Below are 21,643 nucleotides of genomic sequence, written 5' to 3'. Positions count from 1 at the left end.
TATTCCAAGGAGATATTGTTGGGATTGGATGAAGTAATGCGTTCCCAGGCTGGCCAGTACTTATCCCCCATCGCTCATTGCCCCTTGAGAAGGTCAGAGGTCACAAAGCACTAGCTTTCAAAGTGTGGTTTCAAATAAGCCTGTTGGACTTTAACCTGGTGTCGTGTGACCTCTGACCTCGTCCACCCCAGTCCAACACCAGCACCTCCACGTCATCGCCCCTTGAGAAGGTGGGGGGTGAGCTGCCTTCTTGACCCGCTGCTGTCCATGTGCTGTGGGTAGACCCACAATGTCCCTTAGGGAGGGAATTCCAGGATTCTGACCCAGTGACAGTAAAGAAACGGTGATGTGTTTCTGAATAATGAAACCGCGACAGTCTCATAACTACGAGAAAGTGAGGAGTGCAGATGCTGGAGTCTCGTAACTATGCCTGAACTCTACTTCTTCTCTTTGTTCTGAAAGCTGCTCACTCCTTGGGCGGGTTAGGTTGTGGAATCTGACTGAGTGGGGACGGTGCATTAGTGGCGAGCTGTCAATATTGGTTTGTTCATGACTGGGAGTATTCAACCAGGCTCCAGGCTCTCCTTTCCTCCTCCTGGATGTCTCTGCATTGGTGAGGTGGCCAGAGAGATAGCAGATGCAGTTCAACATGGAGAAGTGTGAGGGGACACATCTTGCCAGGAGGAATATGGACAGACTGTATATAATGAAGAGTGCTGTCTTTATCAGGGTGGAGGGCAGAGGGACCTGGGCATTTATGTGCACAAATTAATAAAGCTAGCAGGATGGGTAAAGGGAATAGTTAATAAACCCTCCAGTATTTATTATTGTCACACGTACTGAGATACAATTAAAAGTAGTGTGTTGCGTGCAATCCAGACAAATCATACCTTACATAATACATCAGGGTAACAGAACAGAATGCAGCACTTAGTGTTACAGCCTCCCCAGAGAAGGTGCAGAGGAAGATCAGCTCAGCTCTAATACACGAGAGTCTGACAACAGCAGTGAAGGAGCTGTTCTTGAATCTGTTGATATGTGTTTTCCAACTTTTGTACCTTCTGCCTGATGGATGAGAGTATATCCGGGGTGGGAGGGGTCTGCGATGATGTTGGCTGCTTTCCCAAGGCAGTGGGAAGTATAGATGGAGTCAGTGGATGGGAGGCTGGTTGGTGTGATGGACTGGGCTGTGTTCACGACTCTCTGTAGTTTCTTACAGTCCCGGGCAGAGCAATTGCCAAACCTCACTGTGCTGCATCTGGACAGGATGCTTTCTGTAGTGCATCAATAACAATTGGTGAGAGTCCTTGTGTGACGCTGAATTTCTTTAGCCTCCTGAGGAAGTAGCGGTGTTGTTGTACTGTCGAGTTGATGTGAATGCACCAAGACAGATTGTTGGTGATGGTCACCCCCAGGAACGTGATGCTGTTCACCCTCTTTCCCCCCTCAGCCCCATCGATACAGACAGGGGCGTGGCCTCCTCTCTGCTTCCTGCAGATAATGACCAGCTCCTTCGGTTCACCGACACTCAGGGAGAGATTGGTGTCTTTACACCCACCACCAAGCACCCGACCTCCTTCCTGTACTCCGTCTCATCGTTGTCTGAGATCTGACCCACGACCGCGGTGTCATCAGCCAATCTGTGAAGGGGGTTGGGGTGGAATTTGGCCCCACACACACACAGCCTGAGAGTATAAGGGGTGTGGTGAGGGGCTGAGGACAGAGCCATGGGGGACCCTGGTGTTGAGGATTATGGTGGAGGAGGGGATTATCGTCCATCCTTCTGATTGCAGTCCGTAGATCAGCAAGTCCAGGATTGTGTGTGACTGTGTGTGTGACTGTGTGTGTGACTGTGTGTGACTGTGTGTGACTGTGTGTGACTGTGTGTGACTGTGTGTGTGTGTGTGTGTGTGTGTGTGTGTGTGTTGTGGGGGGGAGGTGCGGATGGTGGGGAAGAAGCAGAGTCCTGGGTCTCGGAGTTTGGAAATGAGTTTTGTTGAGATTATGGTGCTGAAGGCAACACGAAAGTCAATAATCCGGAGTCTGATGGAGGTATTCCTTGTTTCCGAATGTTCCAGGGATGAGTGTAGGGCTAGGGAAATGTGTCTGCTGTGGACCTGTTGCAACAGTAGGGGAGTTGTCGTGGGTCCAAGCCGTCTGGGAGTTATAAAAGAATCGCGGTGAAAGAGGGCACAAATTGGAAGTGTTGGGGGGAAGGGCTTTTCCCACAGAGTGAGTGGTTCGGGGAGGGAATGGGCTGGAGGCAGGGTCAACCGCAGCTTGTAGGAGGGAATTGGATTGTTCCCTGGAAAGGAAGATGACTCAGGGATACAGGGAGATGGCAGTAGATAAAAGCTAGTATGGCCATGAGGAGCTGAATGGTCTCATGCTTTGCCGCAGTCCAGATAGCTCTTCCCATTCTGGCTGAATATTAGAGGCACATCGACCGAAGGTGGTCATCAGTGACTACTCCTAAAGAGCATCATGAAGTTACTGGGTGGGGAGGAAATGGGTGGAATCAGTGTTGGGCTGGGGGACCCTCTGACAGTGCAGCACTCTGTCAGTACTGCACTGGAGCACTCGGCTGCACACTGCAGAGAATTCACTGGAATGTTTTCACTCTCATTGTTGAGGCAGGAGGGGGAGGTGTTGCTGGAAAGTGTCGGTGGGAATTGAAAGAATTTGCAGATCCTGACTGGAGTAACTCAGACGGCTCCAATTCCCTGTGCTGGCTTCAGTTCTGAGCTTGACAAGTGAGCTTCCCACATGGTCCCTGGGGCTGGAAGGTAACCTCCCCTCAGTGATGAGCTATTCTGCAGATTGACAGCAGCCAGGGGGGAGAGAATACACTTAACAGTTCAGAACAAGAACCATTCCAACATTTGTACAACCAATTACCATATTTTCCCTAATAGACACATACACACACACACACACACAAAAAACCCCCATACACACGCACGCACACACGTACACGCACACACGTACACGCACACACACAGAGTCTCTGTCACTCACTCTCTCTCACACGCGCGCACACACACAGACTCTCTCTCTCTCACTCTCACTCACTTTTTCTCTCTCTCACACACACACACACACACACACACACACACACACACACACACAGTCTCTCTCTCTCTTTCACACACACAGACTCTCTCTCTCTCTCTCACACACACACACACACACACACACACACACACACACACACACACACCGGTATGTCTTTTCTTCAGTCTGGGTCTTTTAACCTTTAACCTTTTACCAACCTACCCTTTGCAATTTTCCCATTGAGAGGTCTTCTATCCCCCCCTCCCCCATTAGACCCACTGAACCAAGCCAATCATGAACCCTTTACTATCCCTCCTCCTGAACTAAATTTCTCCATTTTAATCTTTGTCATTGAGAACCCCAACAATGTCAATATGAGGCTTCTAAATTGTTCAACTCTGAACACCTTATTTAAATCTCCCTTTAAATTCACCAAAGATCCTCAGACAGCCCTTCCCAAACCCATGACCACTTCCATCTAGAAGGACAAGGGCAGCAGATACATGGGAACACCAGCCCCTGCAAGTTCCCTCCAAGCCCCTCCCCATCCTGACTTGGAAATATATCGCCGTTCCTTCAGTGTCACTGGGTCAAAATCCTGGAATTCCCTACCTGAGGGCATTGTGGGTCTACCCACAGCACATGGACTGCAGCGGGTCAAGAAGGCAGCTCACTCCCACCTTCTCAAGGGGCAACTAGGGACGGGCGGTAAATCTAGGCCCCATGTCACATGAGTGAATTTTTAAAAATCTGTCTGCGCTCTGAGAAGAACAATCCCAGTTCCTCCAGTGTCTCCATGTTCACTGAAGTCTATCATTGCTGGTTTCGTGTTGACATTGTTCTGGGTTTGGTGCTGAGTCTGTTTACTCCTGGTGCTCATTGTGGTTGCTTGGTCAAGTCTGGTTGTGGACATAGAATAGTAAACGATTGTTGAAGCTACTGGAAGCAGAACAGGCACATTGTGAGTGAATTTCTGTCTGTCTTACTCTCACTCACACTCCGTCTCTTACCATCGCTCACTCGTGCTCTCTCACTCTCGCCCATTTACCTCCATTCACACAGCCCCCACCACTCTCTCAAACATTCACATGGATGACTGCTGACAGGTGTGTGTGTGTGCGTGTGCGTGCGTGTGTGTATATACATACACATCATAAGCTACAATACCTGGTGCAATCTGGTAAACTTCCTCCTCACCCTGTCCAAGGCTGTGAGAACTGTCTGGACATTCTGATGCCAGTATTGGAAACAGTTCTCTCGCTGAAGCACAATTGCGGTTCAGGGTAAGGTCCCAAATGTACACTCTGCACCTATCCCCTTGCTACATAAACAGAGGAGCAATGTGCTAGAGATTTGTTTACCTGCATGGTGTGAGAAATACTTTTTCTCCTGGAAATAGTGCCCGTGGTTAGAGGAGACTGACCTCTGAGTCCAGGCTCCTACCCCATGCAGTGGATGGTAGGGGAGTGTGTCTTTGTGATTGTTAGCTGGTGATTGTGAAATACTGTGATGTTGGAATGGACCTCAGGCTTTAGTGCTGAGGCTGGGGATTTCACAGAATGAGGCTATTCGGCCCATTGTGCCATGCTGGTATTTTGAAAACGTTACGTTGCATTCTGGAGTGACCTAGTTAACACACCCAGTTTATTTTCCAATGTTTGCATTTTGTCACAGTGTACTTCTGTAGTAACAATCACACCCAATCAATCACTCAGCCGAGGCTAAGACCTCCGATTGTAAAACCGTGACTTTTGGAATCGGATTAATAACTTGTTTATAGACCATCCACACGGTTTAAATAAAGAGGGTGCAATTCAGTTTCTATACTCTGGAACCAGCTCCAGTCTGTGTAAACGAGGCCAGGCGAAGAGATTTTGCATCGAGAGTGTGATGCTGGAAAAGCACAGTGGGTCAGGCAGCATCTGAGGAACAGGACAATCCTGATGAAGTCCTTGTGCCCAATTTTCCTGCTCTTCGGATGCTGCCTGACCTGCTGTGCTTTTCCAGCACCACTCTAATTTTGACTCTGATTTCCAGCATCTGCAGTCCTCACTTTCTCCTAAGAGATTTTGCCTCTGAAATAACTCCCCAGAGGTCAGTATCCTGTCACCAGGTCCCCCTTTATTAACACAGGGAGAGTCGCTGACAGTGAATCAGCTCCCTCAGAGCCAGCTCTGAGTGAGCAGAACCTCTGACACTCCTGATCTTATCTGTCAGCCAGGGCTCCCTGATTGGGGCTGTTAATCTGGTCCAACCAGGGAACTCTTACTCTGTAAGAACATCAGAACCAGGAGCTGGAGTAGGCCATCCGGCCCATCGAGCCTGCCCCCCCCCCGCCATTCAATAAAATCATGGCTGACCTTTTCATGGACTCAGTTCCACTTACCCACAATCTCCCCATAACCCTTCATTTCTTTACTGTTCAAAAATCTATCTTTGCCTTAAAACCATTCGCCTGCTTCACTGGGCAGAGAATTCCACAGATTCACAACCCTCTGGGTGAAGGAGATCCCCCCCTCAGCTCAGTCCGAATCCTGCTCCCCGTTATTCTGAGGCTAAACCCCCTAGTTCTACTTCCACCTGTCAGTGGAAGCCTCCTCCCTGCTTCTATATTATCTATCCCTTTCAGAATGGTACACTAGGTTCACCTCATTAGACTCACTACCGCCAGGGTTTGGGTTCCTAATGCAGGCAGCCTTGACTGATGTCCTGAAACATTATCCAAGTCACTCTTGCTGGGGTTTATAGATGAGCACCTTGTCGGGGGGGGGGGCGGGGTGTTCTGTGTTGTCATTCTCAGTAACATAGAAAGCTTTGGTGTGTGTGCGCCAAGGCACAGACACCTTCTGGTGTGAGATGTGGCTCATTGTGCTTGCCATGACCACACCGACTGCTGTCTGTCCCCCGCTCTTTTTTTACTCCCCCAAGCCCTTAGAGCATCACCACAGCTGGCGGTGCCTCTCAGGATTAACCCTTTCAGGCCCACATACAGTGGAATTGGGTATAATCGTCAGCTGGATTGAGGTGGTCAGGATGTAAGGGGTCTCCTTCTCCTGTCAGGAGTCTAACCAGTGGAGTGCCTGTTGAATGAAGAAGCTCCTCACAATCTGTATTAATAATTTGATCAAAGGACTGGGAATGCTGCTGGTTGGTCTGGACACTGGGGAGAAGGTAGGTATAGACAGTGGGTGGGGGGTGGGGGGGAACAGGAATTTGGCCGATGAAGCAGACAGGAAAGGAGATCACCGAGCGCTGAAGGGCAGAGGGATCAGGCTGGTCTTGTACGTGAATCCTGAGAAGTTAGTCGGCAGGTCCTGCAGGAGGCTAATGGAATGTCAGTGTTTGTTGCTGAGGGAATGAAATAATAAATACTGGATTAGTGGTGCTGGAAGAGCACAGCAGTTCAGGCAGCATCCAACGAGCAGCGAAATCGACGTTTCGGGCAAAAGCCCTTCATCAGGATGAAGGGCTTTTGCCCGAAACGTCGATTTCGCTGCTCCTTGGATGCTGCCTGAACTGCTGTGCTCTTCCAGCACCACTAATCCAGTATTTGGTTTCCAGCATCTGCAGTCATTGTTTTTACCTCAATGAAATAATAAAGTCTGGATGTTGATCTTACTTGTACTGGGTGTTAGTGGGACCACGTCTGGAGAACTGTGCAGAGTTTGGAGCGCTTATTTAAGAATCCCATTGGAAGCAATTCAGAGAAAGCCCCTTCAACTGTGGACCTGCTGCTGGGAAACCAGCTTCCCTTGGCTGGCTGTGTTTGACTGACACAGGCTCAATGGGCCGAAAGGCCTTTTTCATGTGCTGTATGACTGATTTCTGGGATGAAGGGGTTGCTTTGGGGGAGGGGGGGCGGGGTGGGGGTGGGAAAGGTGGGTCTATCCATTGGAGTGTAGAGGAATGAGAGAGAGAATCTTTACTGAAACATACCGGATCGAGAGGGTGGGAGCTGGGCGGGTAGTTCCCTTTGTGGGAGAGACCGGAATGAGAGGGCACAGTTTAAACATAACAGGCCTCCCATTGGAGATGGAGATGGGACCGAATTGCTTCTTTCTCTCCAGGTTGGGAGTTTGTGGAACTCTCATTTCCAGAGGTCAGTGCGGAGGTTTCGAGATTGGTGATGAACATCGGGATTGGGCTGGAGAATCAAGTTGAGGCGAATCTGTTCAGCCGTGATGGGATTGAATGGGGCAGCATGTGTGAGAGGCCGAATGGCCTACACTGCACCTAAATTGTATGTCCAGCTTCTCTCTTTCTTCTTCTTCCCCTCTCCCTCTCCCTCTCCCTCTCCCTCTCTCTCTCTCTCTCCCTCTCCCTCTCCCTCTCCCCTCGTTCTGACTGAGTTGGAGTGTTTTAGTTTCGGGGTAGAGAGGGTGATATTGCGGTGCAGGCCTGACACTCCTGTGAAGCTGATGTTTTATTTATTATAGTGACTGGTCGGCTGGTTCCGACAGGGGCTGGTGGAAAGGGCAAGGGAGCTGGAGTCCGTCAGCGCCACAACTCCGAGAAGGTAGGTCACCTGAGGCTTGGACCAATGAGGGGAACCCTCTGTCTGTCTGTCTGTCTGTCTGTCTGCCTGCCTTTGTGAACCTGACCCCTCCCATATCTAGGTAGCGCCTCCTGCTCAGTGATTCGATACTGGGGAGACACTGACTGAGCACTGCCTCCTGATGGACAGAGGGAGTCAGTGATTTTCCTGGGACCAGGGAAAGCAGGGTCCCTGAGACAATATTCCCGCCTGATCTAGTTACTTTGGAACTCTGGGAATGCTGCTGTGTGGGATTTGTATTTGAGGAGCTGCTTTTGTCTGGCGCCTGGGATGTTGGGCTGGGAGGAGGGGACTGTAAAAGTAGGGGATGGGAGCTGCATTAAGGAGGTGGGCAGGGGATTTTCAGAGAAATTCCCACAAGGACCATTTTATGGAGCTGCTGGCGGTTTGACAAAGGCCCAGTCAATCGTAGAATGCCTACAGTATAGCAGCAGGCCATTCGGTCCATCGAGTGTACACCAACCCTTTGAAGAGCATCCCACCCAGAACCACCTTGAGGGAGGGCCACAGGCAATCAGAAATCTCAAAATATTGACACTGGAGTCTCGAGTTAACAAATGCTGCCATTAAAGACCCCTCTAGGAAGGTACCTCTCAGATACTTGGCTCTCTGAAGTTTTGGCTTGAGTTGTCTTACCTGGGGCCGGAGAGCTGTCACTGGTCAGATTGGGGAAGGGGAGGGGATGCTGTCTGTGATGGGACATGGGCCCATCAGCAGCTGAAGGGGAGGTTGCTGTGATTGGATGGTGAACCCTCTGCGCTCCCAAATTCCCCTTCAATATTTTGGTACAGCTCACACCCGCTTCTAAAGGGCAGTTGGTGAGGGCAATAAATACTGGCCCAGCCAGCAGAACCCATGCCCCCACCCTGTAAGAAGGAGAAGCTAATCCCCTCCTCCACCATCTCTGGGAGCACGATTGACCCGGGTTTCCAGTTGGATTTATCGGTGATCGTCTTGTATTGATACTTTCAACCACTGGACTCTTACCCTCTCTCCTCAGCGTCGGGTGGGAAGAAGCAATCATTGACCGTGAGGCCATAGCAGAATTAGGCCATTCAGCCCATCAAGTCTGCTCCACCACCCGATCATGGCTGATATGTTTCCTAACCCCAGTCTCCTGCCTTCTCCCTGTAACCTTTGATCCCCTTATCAATCATGAACCTATCTGTCTCTGTCTTAAATACACTCAATGACTTGGCCTACACAACCCTCTGCAGCAATGAGTTCCACAGATTCCCCACCTCTGGCTGAAGAAATTCACCTTTGTTCTAAAGGGTTGGGTGAGGCTGTGCCCTTGGGTCCTAGTCTCTCCTCCTGGTGGGAAACATCTTCTCCACGTCCACTCTATCCAGCCCTCTCAGGATTCTGTAAGTTTTCAATCAGCTTCCCCACCCCACCATCGAATACAGATCCAGAGTCCTCAGCTGCTCCTCAAAAGATAAGCCCTTCATCTCTGGGATCATCTTGTGAACCTCCTCTGGACCCCTCTCCAAGGCCAGCACATCTGACCCTAAATACAGGGCCCAGAACTGCTCACAGTATTCCACATGCAATCTGACCAAAGCCTGACACAACCTCAGCTGCATATCCCTGCTCTAGTATTCTAGCCCTCTTGAAATGAATGCTGACATTGCATTTGTCTTCCTAACTGCCAACTGCATGTTAACCTGAAGAGAATCCGAGAGTATGGGCTGTAGCCTTGGTAACTAAAACTGAGACTAACCTGAAACATGAAGGAGCAGTTTTGCTCTTCAAGAATCCCTTGTAGGAGATTCCGTGCAATGTTGGAATCTATCCCGGATCGCCTTGGGACTGTAATTGTATCTGCAGAGTCTTTCTGTAATAACAGAAGTTTCATGAAATGATTCTGGATCAGCCTGCGACTGTCGGGTCTCTGAGAGGTCAGCAGCTTTGTTTGAAGGGCCTTACAACGGTTTTATTTTTACAAACTCCGAGCGGGCTGTGTACAGGGCGCCAAGTCTCGAGTCCTTCAACCTTCCCTGAATCCTGGGGGAGCAGGTTAAAATAAATATTGAGAAGCCAAGTGAGATGTTGGCGTTGGTCTCAATGTTGTCTATAGGCGTCTGGAATTATAAACAGGTTAGGCCCAGGATACTGTTCTGTGAAGGTTTTGGATGGGCCTCACATCTTGGGGAGGTGGTATCAGCGCCTGTGGGATCCCAAGGGGCTACAGTATAAAATCATGGGAAAGAATTGGGAAACTGAAGCACTTACAGCCCTGGAGGCCATTCGGCCTGTTTTGTCACTGCTGGTGGAAAGAGCTATCGAATGCAATCCTCGTCTCTCCTCTCGGTCCTTGCTCCGAAGTGAGCGATGTGTTAAGTATGTAGCAGGGATTTATTTTTAAACTGACGGGGCCTTTAACCCCCACCATCCCTTTTTGGGGGTGGGGAGTGGGGTGGGAAGAGAGAAGAAAACAACTCCATTTCTCTCCAATCCTGTTCGGAATTATCATAAACCTTTAATAAAAACCAAAAGAACTATAGCAGATGCTATAAACCAGAGGCAAAAATAGGGGGAATTTCCCTCAACAACGTGGACAATGAAGACGGACAAAGATTTATAGCTACAAAAACCAGAAGTTGCTGGAAAAGCTCAGCAGGTCTGGCAGCATCTGTGGAGAGAAATCGGAGTTAGCGTTTCGGGTCCAGTGACCATCAATGCTGAGGAAGGGTCACCAGACTTAAACATTAACTCTGATTTCTCTCCACAGATGCTGCCAGACCTGCTGAGCTTTTCCAGCAACTTCTGGTTTTTGGAGCTATAAATCTTTGTCCGTCTTCATTGTCCACGTTGTTGAGGGAAATGAGTCTTTCCAGCCACTCTATCTCCGACCCCCCCTCAATTATTAATCCTGCTTCAGCCTCTGTTCCAGAAGTAAAAGCTTATCTTGCTTAATCGCAAAACTTCTGCATTCCTGGCAATAGGCTTGTAAACCTCCTGTGTATTTCTGCAGTTCCATCACATCCTTCCTCTAATGTAGTGACTGGAATCGTACACTATACTCAAACAGGGGCCCAGCTGCTTTCTGTATTCCATTGTAGCATAACCTCCCTGCTGTTATATCCTGTGTCTTGGCCAATGAAGGGTGTTTCTCACCCACCGTACCTATCTGCCCTGCCACCTCCAGTGCTCTCTCTGGACATGTGCTGTAAAGAACTTTGAACCTTCTGTACTTAACCAGAATCCTCTGCCTTCCTTGCTGTTTCTCATTTTCCTCAAATTTATTACCTCACTTCTCTGGACTGAATTCCATTCACCAGTTTCCTGAGCTTTGAAGGTAGAGAGCAGAGAACAATCCAACGCAGAACAGGCCCTTCAGCCCTCGACGTTGCGCTGACCTGTGAACTATTCTCAGCTCGTCCCCCGACATTGTTTAAATCTCCCTAATGTGGCTGAGTTGATTACATTAGCAGGTAGGGCATTCCACACCCTTACCACTCTCTGTGTAAAGAACCTGCCTCTGACATCTGTCTTAAATCTATCATCCCTCGATCTGTAGCTATGCCCCCTCATACAAACTGACGTCATCGTAGCAGGAAAAAGACCTTGATTTTGAGAGGATTTATGGAAAGGCTTCTTTCACCCAGAGGATGGGGGAGGGTCTGGGATACACTGCCAGAGGTGGGGGGTGGGGTTGAGACAGATGCTGGAATCTGAAATAGACAGGCCGGAAGCTCGGGTAACACAGCAAGGCAGGCAGCATCAGGAGGGAGGGGGAACACAGCAAGGCAGGCAGTATCAGGAGGGAGGGGGACACAGCAAGGCAGGCAGCATCAGGAGGGAGGGGGACACAGCAAGGCAGGCAGCATCAGGAGGGAGGGAAGACATCGTTTTGGGTGTAACCCTTATTCAGGACTGGGGGATGGGTGTGGAGGGGGTGGGGGAGCTGCAGATAAAGGGGGTGGGGGGGGGTAGGGGGGTGAGGTGGGGATGGGTGAAGACAAGTAGAGGGTGCGACCTGGTTGGTCAATGGGAGGAATGAATCCAGTTGGTGGAAGGGAGGGGGAGGGGCTGGGAAGGGGGTCAGGGGATGGGGAAGGGAGGGGGAGGGGCTGGGAAGGGAGTCGGGGGATGGGGAAGGGAGGGGGAGGTGGTTATTTGAAATTGGAGAACTCAATGCTGAGTCCTCTGGGCTGGAGGCTTCCCAGGTGGAAGGTGAGGGGTTGTTCCTCCAATTTGCAGCTTGGTTCGTTGTGGCGATGGAGGAGGCCGAGGATGGTCCTGACGGAGAGGGAGTGGGAAGGGGAATTGAAATGGGCGGTGACTGGGAGGTCCGGTCGGCCCCTGTGGGCCCGGCTGAGATGCTCGGTGAACCGTTCCCTAAGTTTATGTTCGGTCTCCCCGATGTAGAGAAGACCACATTGGGAGCACCTGATGCAGTAAACTCGGTTTGAGGAGAGGCAGGGGAACCTTGGTCTCCCCTGGAAGGAGTGTTTGGGGCCCTGAATGGAGGTGGGGGGAGGGGGTGGGGGTGCGGGGGTGTACTGGCAGGTTTGGCATCTTTCCGGTTGCAGGGGAAGGTACCGGGGGTTTGTGGGGGCAGTCAGTGAGGAGAGTGACACAAACCAAGGACTGTCAAAGGGAACAGTCCTTGTGGAAGGCAGAGAGGGCGGGGGAGGGGAAGATGTTCTTGATGGTGGGGTCTAGTTAGAGTTGGCGGAAGTGTTTAAGGATGATGTGTTGGATGGGGAGATGGTGGGGTGGTAGGTGAGGACAAGGGGGACTCTGTCTTTATTGTGCTGGTGGGCGGTTAGAGCAGTGGAGTGGGGATTGGACGGGGTGTGGAGAGGAGCTGTCTGCGTGACAGAGGGAGGAAAAGTGCATTGTTCGAAATAGGTGGCCATCTGGGACACTTGGGAGTGGAATGTCTCCTCGTCCGAGCAGATGTGGAATTGGGAGAATGGGATGGAGTTCTTGCAGGATACTGGGTGGGAGGAGGTGTAGAGCAGGTAGTTATGGGAGTCTGTGGGTTTGTAGTTGTGGTTCTGTTCGCCGAGCTGGGAATTTGTGTTGCAAACGTTTCGTCCCCTGTCTAGGTGACATCCTCAGTGCTTGGGAGCCTCCTGTGAAGCGCTTCTGTGATCTTTCCTCCGGCATTTATAGTGGTTTGTATCTGCCGCTTGCGGTTGTCATATCCAGCTGTCCACTGTAGTGGCCGGTATATTGGGTCCAGGTCGATGTGCTTATTGATAGAATCTGTGGATGAGTGCCATGCCTCTAGGAATTCCCTGGCTGTTCTCTGTTTGGCTTGTCCTATAATAGTAGTGTTGTCCCAGTCAAACTCATGTTGCTTGTCATCTGTGTGTGGCTACTAAGTATAGCTGGTCGTGTTGTTTCGTGGTTAGTTGGTGTTCATGGATACAGATCGTTAGCTGTCTTCCTGTTTGTCCGATGTAGTGTTTTGTACAGTCCTTGCATGGGATTTTGTACACTACATTGGTTTTGCTCATGTTGGGTATCGGGTCCTTTGTCCTGGTGAGTTTGTAGTAAATGACCGTCTGGAGACTGACACCAGTGAGGCAGAAACCCTTTCCGAAGTACTCGGATGAGCACCTGATGTGTCATGATATTCGAGGCAATGGGCCACATGTAGGAAAGGCGATGGATCAGTTGACTGTTTATTGGGAGACTCGGGGATAACTCTGGGGACTCGGCTTCGAATTGTGCAGTTGGTGGAATTTGAATTCGATTAAAAATCTGAAATTAAGAATTTAATAATGACCATGGAACTTGTCAGAAAAGCTGGTTCACTAATGTCCTTTAGGGAAGGAAATTGCCATCCTTACCTGGTCTGGCCTACATGTGACTCCAGACCCACAGCAATGGGGTTGACTCTTAACTGCCCCCTGGGTAATTAGGGAACGGGTAATAACTGCTGGCCCAGAGAGCGATCCCCTCATCCTGTGAATGAATGTAGAGATAGGTGGGGTTAGTGTAAAGAAATTGCACAGAGTCCCTGAGCTGAAGGGCCCATCGCTCCTACATTGTGAGGCAATGTTTTAACCGTCTCCCCGGGAGGTTTTGGGGCCTGGTTTGGGAGGATGGTCTACTTTCCCAGATGTTGAAACGTTCCTGTCACAGCATGAATATTAATGTCAGTGTTTGTTTACAGCAATGAGTCACAGAGCCCAGAAGAGGCCATTGAGACTAGGATCCCCCCCAGTTTGTTAGGAGTTGTTAAAGGATTTGATGGGCTCAATTAGCAGGAAGTCTGGACATGGATTCAGGGACAATGCAATAAATCAAATAACTACAGATGCTGGAAATCTGAAACAGAATGCGCTGGAGAAACTCAGCAGGTCTGGCAGCATCTGTGGAGAGAGAAACCGAGTTGGTGTTTCAGATTCAGTCATCCTTCTTCAGAATGGATAGTGACCAGGAACAGGTTGGTGTATATAGTGAAGACAGAGGAGTGTGGGCTGCAGGTTGGGGAGGGCATGGGGGAGGGGTGAAGGAGGTGGATTGGTGGAGATGGAGTCCAGAGAGAGAGAGAGAGAGAGAATGACTGACTGTTAGATAGACCAAGGGATGAATAATGGTGAGCCAGGGAGACAGGAAAAGCTGCTAATGAGGACTAGGGGTGGGTGAGAATGGCCTGGCTGTGTTGAGCGTAGCCCAAGTGTGTCAGGGCCCTGAGGTGTGGGGGGGTTTGGGGTAAGGACCTGGGCGAAGGTGCTCACGCCCTGAGGCAGAGATCTCGGCCAGGGAACAGGGTGGGGGGTGAAAGTGGCACTGGAAGGTCAGGGTCTTTTCTGTGGGCAGAACGTAGTTGCCTGGGATCAGTTGAAAGATGGGATTGGGTGGTGTTCAGGGCAGTCAGTTGGAGTTGAGATACAGCAGGGAAGGGGAATGTTGCTGTTGTCTGTCTGACCTGGGCTCTGACTGGAAACTGAGAGGGTGGGCGGGGGTGGGACCCAGGGAGATAGTGAGGAAAGAGATCGATCTGAGACAGGTACAGCTGAGAACAGAAGTGAGTCAAACAGTCAGGGCAGGCAGGGACAAGGTAGGACTAATAAATTAGACTGCATTTATTTCAATGCAAGGGGCCTAACAGGGAAGGCAGATGAACTCAGGGCATGGTTAGGAACATGGGACTGGGATATTATAGCAATTACAGATACATGGCTCAGGGATGGGCAGGACTGGCAGCTTAATGTTCCAGGATACAAATGCTACAGGAAGGATAGAAAGGGAGGTAAGAGGGGAGGGGGAGTGGTATTTTTGATAAGGGATAGCATTACAGCTGTGCTGTGGGAGGATATTCCTGGAAATATATCCAGGGAAGTTATTTGAGTGGAACTGAGAAATAAGAAAGGGATGATCACCTTATTGGGATTGTCTTATAGACTCCCCAATAGTCAGAGGGAAATTGAGAAACAAACTTGTAAGGAGATCTCAGCTATCTGTAAGAATAATAGGGTAGTTATGGTAGGGGATTTTAACTTTCCAAACATCGACTGGGACTGCTATAGTGTTAAAGGTTTAGATGGAGAGGAATTTGTTAAGTGTGTACAAGACAATTTTCTGATTCAGTATGTGGATGTATCTACTAGAGAAGGTGCAAAACTTGACCTACTCTTGGGAAATAAGGCAGGGCAGGTGACTGAGGTGTCAGTGGGGGAGCACTTTGGGGCCAGCGACCATAATTCTATTAGATTTAAAATAGTGATGGAAAAGGATAGACCAGATCTAAAAGTTGAAGTTCTAAATTAGAGAATGGCCAATTTTGACGGTATTAGGCAAGAACTTTCAAAAGCTGATTGGGGCCAGATGTTCGCAGGTAAAGGGACGGCTGGAAAATGGGAAGCCTTCAGGAATGAGATAACAAGAATCTAGAGAAAGTATATTCCTGTCAGGGTGAACAGGAAGGCTGGTAGGTATAGGGAATGCTGGATGACTAAAGAAATTGAGGGTTTGGTTAAGAAAAACGAGGAAGCATATGTCCGGTGTAGACAGGAGAGATCGAGTGAATCCTTAGAAAAGAATAAAGGCAGTAGGAGTATATTTAAGAGGGAAATCAGGAGGGCAAAGCGGGGACATGAGATAGCTTTGGTAAATAGAATTAAGGAGAATCCAAAGGGTTTTTACAAATACATAAAGGATGAAAGGGTAACTAGGGAGAGAATAGGGCCCCTCAAAGATCAGCAAGGCGGCCTTTGTGTGGAGCTGCAGGAGATGGGGGACATAATAAACAAGAATTTTGCATCAGTATTTACTGTGGAAAAGGACATGGAAGACATAGACTAGAGGGAAATAGATGGTGACATCTTGAAAAATGTCCATCTTACAAAGGAGGAAGTGCTGGATGTCTTGAAATGCATAAGTGATTGCTGGGCCTCTTGCTGAGATATTTGTATCACCGATAGACATGGTGAGGTCCCGGAAGACTGGAGGTTGGCAAACGTGGTGCCACTGTTTAAGAAGGTCGATAAAGATAAGCCAGGGAACTATAGACCAGTGAGCCTGACGTCGGTGGTGGGCAAGTTGTTGGAGGGAATCCTGAGGGACAGGATGTACATGTATTTTGAAAGGCAAGGACTGATTAGGGATAGTCAACATGGCTTTGTGTGTGGGAAATCATGTCTCACTAACTTGATTGAGTTTTTTGAAGAAGTAACAAAGAGGATTGATGAGAGCAGAGCAGTAGATGTGATCTATATGGAGTTCAGTAAGGCGTTCGACAAGGTTCCCCGTGGGAGACTGATTCGCAAGGTTAGATCTCATGGAATAGAGGGAGAACTCGCCATTTGGATACACAACTGGCTCAAAGGTAGAAGACAAAGGGTGGTGGTGGAGGGTTGTTTTTCAGACTGGAGGCCTGTGACCAGTGGAGTGCCACAAGGATCGGTGCTGGGCCCTCTACTTTTTGTCATTTACATAAATGATTTGGATGTGAGCATAAGAGGTACAGTTAGTAAGTTTGTAGATGACACCAAAATTGGAGGTGTAGTGGACAGCGAAGAGGGTTACCTCAGATTACAACAGGATCTTGACCAGATGGGCCAATGGGCAGAGAAGTGGCAGATGGAGTTTAATTCAGATAAATGCGAGCTGCTGCATTTGGGAATGCAAATCTTAGTAGGACTTATACACTTAATGGTAAGGTCCTAGGGAGTGTTGCTGAACAAAGAGACCTTGGAGTGCAGGTTCATAGCTCCTTGAAAGTGGAGTCGCAGGTAGATAGGATAGTGAAGGTGGCATTTGGTATGCTTTCATTTATTGGTCAGAGTATTGAGTACAGGAGTCGGGAGGTCATGTTATGGCTGTACAGGGCATTGGTTAGGCCACTGTTGGAATATTGCGTGCAATTCTGGTCTCCTTCCTATCGGAAAGATGTTGTGAAACTTGAAAGGGTTCAGGAAAGATTTACAAGGATGTTGCCAGGGTGGGAGGATTTGAGCTGTAGGGAGAGGCTGAAAAGGCTGGGGCTATTTTCCCTGGAGCGTCGGAGGCTGAGGGGTGACCTTATAGAGGTTTACAAAATTATGAGGGGCATGGATAGGGAAATAGACAAAGTCTTTTCCCTGGGGTGGGGGAAGTCCAGAACTGGAGAGCCATAGGTTTAGGGTGAGAGGGGGAAGATATAAAGGAGACCTAAGGGGCAACTCTTTCACACAGAGGGTGGTACGTGTATGGAATGAGCTGCCAGAGGAAGTGGTGGAGGCTGGTTCAATTTCAACATTTAAGAGGCATTTGGATGGGTATATGAATAGGAAGGGTTTAGAGGGATATGGGCCAGGTGCTGGCAGGTGGGACTAGATTGGGTTGGGATATCTGGTCGGCATGGACGGGTTGGACCGAAGGGTCTGTTTCCGTGCTGTACATCTCTATGACTCTGTGATGTTCTCGGGGAAAGTGTTTGGCTAGCGTCCTTTCTTGTCTTGAGAGCTGTGAAGCTGCAGAGTGCGATCCCATGAGTTACGCAGCATGATCCTTCACCTACCCCAGGCTCCTTTCCAATTAACTGCAGCATCTGATACTGTTAACTGTGTGGAAACACATCCTGTACAGTTGCACAGTGTGATCCCAACCTCTGCCCCACTGTCCGTGACATTGCTGAGAAAAAGTTGCTCTGATTATTTTTTGCTATAGCTCCTCCGAACTGTTCTCTTTTTTTTGAAGGTAGAGCGAGCTCTCTGTGTGAACTTTAGGGGGAAGTCTAGTCTTGAAAAGAGTTTATTTCCCAACAGCTATGTCAACAGAGACAGTGCCAGTAACTGAGTGAGTTAACCCGTGACTCGCTGTCTCAAGTTGGACGGCCCTGACACATTACAGGCACACCCCAGTGACCAACCTACAACCGCTCATCGTTTGGCTACTTGCTGATTGGTCAAGAAATACGCTGATTGTATTTATTCATTGGCGGGATATCTTTACTGGTTCAGCATTTATTACCCATCCCTAATTACCCAGAGGGCATTTAAGTGTCAGCCATATTGCCAGGGGTCTGGAGTCACATGTAGGCCAGACCGGGTAAGGAATTCCTTCCCTAAACGAAGCATCAGTGAACCAGATGGGTTTTTTCTTGATAACAGTTTAGAGACATATATAGAATGTCCACTGTGTGGAAACAGGCCCTTCAGCCCAACCAGTCCACACCGACCCTCCAAAGAGTAACCCACCCAGACCCATTCCTCTACCCTACATTTATCCCTGACTAATGCACCTAACACTACGGGCAATTTAGCATGGCCAATCCACCTGACCTGCACATCTTTGTGACTGTGGGAGGAAACCAGAGCACCCGGAGGAAACCCACACAGACACTGAGAGAATGTACAAACTCCACACAGACTGAGGCTGGAATTGAACCCAGGTTCCTGGTGCTGTGAGGCAGCAGTGCTAACCACTGAGCCACCGTGCCGCCTTCGATCACCATTTCATGGTCATTATTCCACTTTTGATTCCAGATTTTTATTGAATTCACATTCCACCATCCGCTGTGGGCGGATTTGAGTGCAGGTCCCCAGGACGTTACCTGGGGGGGGGGGTCTCCCGATTAATGGGAGAAAGTGAGGGTGCAGCTGCTGGAGATCAGCGTCGAGAGTGTGGTGCTGGAAAAGCACAGCAGGTCGGGCAGCATCCGAGGAGCAGGAGAATCAATGTTTCAGGCACAAGCCTAACATTAGCCTCGTGATAATACCACCAGACCATCGCCTTGCCGAGCGCAAACTGCTAACACCAGTGTGACAACTGGCACAATCCCACTAATTCCATTCGCTTCCCATCATTGGGATCACGTTGTCCCATGGCCATCAGATGATGGTTTAGCTTTTGTGTGTTATTGGGTGTTGAACTGGCCAAAGTTCCCATTACTAAAATTCTACCCCAGACACTGGTGTTAGGGCCTCAGCTCATGTCAGATCCCAGACTGAAACCTAGGGCTCAGTGGTTAGCACTGCTGCCTCACAGCATCAGGAACCCAGGTTCGATTCCAGCCTCAGGCACCTGTCTATGCGGAGGTTGCATATTCTCCCCGTGTCTGCGTGGGTTTCCTCCCACAGTCCAAAGATGTGCAGGTTAGGATGGATTAGCCATGCTAAATTGCCCGTAATGTCCAGGGATGTGTAGGTTAGGTGCATTTTGCCATGGGAGGTGCAGGGCTACAGGGATAGGTTGGGGGCGCTGGGCCTGGGGGTGGGATGCTGGATGACAAGAGGTATTGAAGCTTTGACCAGGAAAAAGGAATCAGGACTCGGGTACAGGCAGCTGGGATCAAGGGAATCCCTGGATGTACACAGGGAATACAGGAGTTTACTGAAGAAGGAAATCAGGGTACACAGGGAATACAGGAGTTTACTGAAGAAGGAAATCAGGAAGGTGAAAAGGGGGCATGAGATAGCCTTGGCTGAGAAGATTAGGGGGAATCCAAAGAGGTTCTTCAAGTAGATTAAAGGAAAAAGAATAACTCGAGAGAGAATAGGACCCCTCAAGGACCATAGATGTGTAGGACCGCAGGAGATGGGCGAGGTCCCCAATCAATATTTCTCCTCTGTGTCTTTCTCTACAGTAAACAATGAAGACTTGGGAAGTTAGGGTGACATCTTGGGGACAGTCTATCACAGTGGAGGAGATGTTGGATGTATTAGAATGGATGAAGGTGGGTAGATCTCCTCGTTCTGACCTGATATATCCAAGGACACTGCTAGAGATTAGAGAAGAAATTGTGGGATCCCTGGCTGATATTTGGGGTTCAGGTGCACAGTTCTCTGAAGGTGGAGTCCCAGGGAGACAGGGCAGGGAAGGAGGCTTTTGGCACACTGGTCTTCATCAGTTAGGGCACTGAGTATCGAAGTTGGGAAGTTATGTTGCAGTTGTACAGGATGTTGGTGAGGCCGCACTTGGAGGATTGTGTTCAGTTTTGGTCACCTTGCTACAGGAAGGATGTTATTAAACTGGAAAGAGAGTGCAGAAGGAATTTACAAAGATGTTGCCAGGACACAAGGGTCTGAGTGAAAGAGAGAGATCCAAAAAGCAAGAAATCTTCTGTCTAGAGCATAGGAGACCAAGGAGAGATACTTATGGAAGTGTATAAGATCATGAGAGGCATGGACAGGGTGAATGCACTCAGAATGTTTCCAAGGGTTGGGGAATTGAGGACTAGAGGGCACCAGTTTAAGGTTAGAGGGGAAAAAATACAAGGGACCCTGAGGGACCACTTTGTTACACAGAGGGTGGTACGCACATGGTATGAGCTGTCAGTGGAAGTGGATGAGGTGGGTACATAAACAACATTTAAAAGGCATTTGGACACATACATGTGTGGGAGCCCGTACCCTAGTGTGTGTGTGTGGGGGGGTGCGGGGGAGAGGGGGAGACTGTACCCCAGTGAGAGTCGGTGTATGGGGTACCTCTCGTGGACCCTAGGGGTAATGACCCTCCGACAGTGCGGCGCTCCCTCAGCGCTGACCCTCCGACAGTGCGGCGCTCCCTCAGCGCTGACCCTCCGACAGTGCGGCGCTCCCTCAGCGCTGACCCTGCGACAGTGCGGCGCTCCCTCAGCGCTGTGGGACAATGCCAGTATAGGTGTTTGTTCTCAGGACAGTAGAGTGCATCGTGAAGCTCTGAGCCGCTGCCTGAGGGAAGTGACTGGCTGTGGTGGGCTCAAAACAGCATGAGAATCTACACAATCTGTTTGTGTAATCTCTGCGCTCTCGTCAACGCTGATCAGCTCAAAGGAACAAAGCACCAACAAAGCCACAGGAACAGAAACCAAGTAACAGGAGATAGTCACAGGCAGAGGTTGCAGGAACTGACACTGTGTGAGTCAGTGTTCCCCATGGTGTCGGTGAGCTGTCAGCACGATTGCAGACAATCAGAGCAAAGAGGTCATCATGGGTCAGGCCCAGCCTGGGTAATATCTCAGCAGTGAGTGAGCCTAGCATGGCCTGAACTTACACACCTCGGTAACTTGCCCCACACTGTCCACACGCCCAGCACAAACCCAGCAGCAATACAATGTCAACCATAACCTCCCCTGTACTGCCCAGGCTGATTGCTATTGGAAAGTATGTGCCAGTATGGAGCAGGGTTACTGTGGTGGGGAATCAGATACATAGCGCAAGTCTGTCTGAGAATAATCCACAGCGCTGAGGGAGCGCCGCACTGTCGGAGGGTCAGTGCTGAGGGAGCGCCGCACTGTCGGAGGGTCAGTGCTGAGGGAGCGCCGCACTGTCGGAGGGTCAGCGCTGAGGGAGCGCCGCACTGTCGCAGGGTCAGCGCTGAGGGAGCGCCGCACTGTCGGAGGGTCAGCGCTGAGGGAGCGCCGCACTGTCGGAGGGTCAGCGCTGAGGGAGCGCCGCACTGTCGCAGGGTCAGCGCTGAGGGAGCGCCGCACTGTCGGAGGGTCAGCGCTGAGGGAGCGCCGGTGGGCCAGCATTCAGTTGCTGAGACCGGTTAATTACTAAGTCCCATGATCCTCTCCCTGTGGGGGGGTGTAGGTGATGTGGGGGGTGGGGGTGGGGGTGTTGCCATGATAAAATCTCGCCGTTGTACGGCTGCAGTTCTGAG

The 21,643-nt window shown here is 49.9% G+C and overlaps 1 pseudogene; it reads left to right on the top strand.

Moving 5' to 3' along the window:
• LOC140483565 (carbohydrate sulfotransferase 11-like) overlaps positions 1-21,643 on the top strand; it is a 52,851-nt pseudogene that overhangs the window by 14,585 nt on the left and 16,623 nt on the right.

The sequence above is a fragment of the Chiloscyllium punctatum genome, chromosome 12 (assembly GCF_047496795.1).
Source record: "Chiloscyllium punctatum isolate Juve2018m chromosome 12, sChiPun1.3, whole genome shotgun sequence".
In the NCBI taxonomy this organism is placed as follows: Eukaryota; Metazoa; Chordata; class Chondrichthyes; order Orectolobiformes; family Hemiscylliidae; genus Chiloscyllium; species Chiloscyllium punctatum.
Note: the sequence above shows the minus strand (reverse complement) of the source record. Positions and strands in the feature narration are given on the sequence as shown.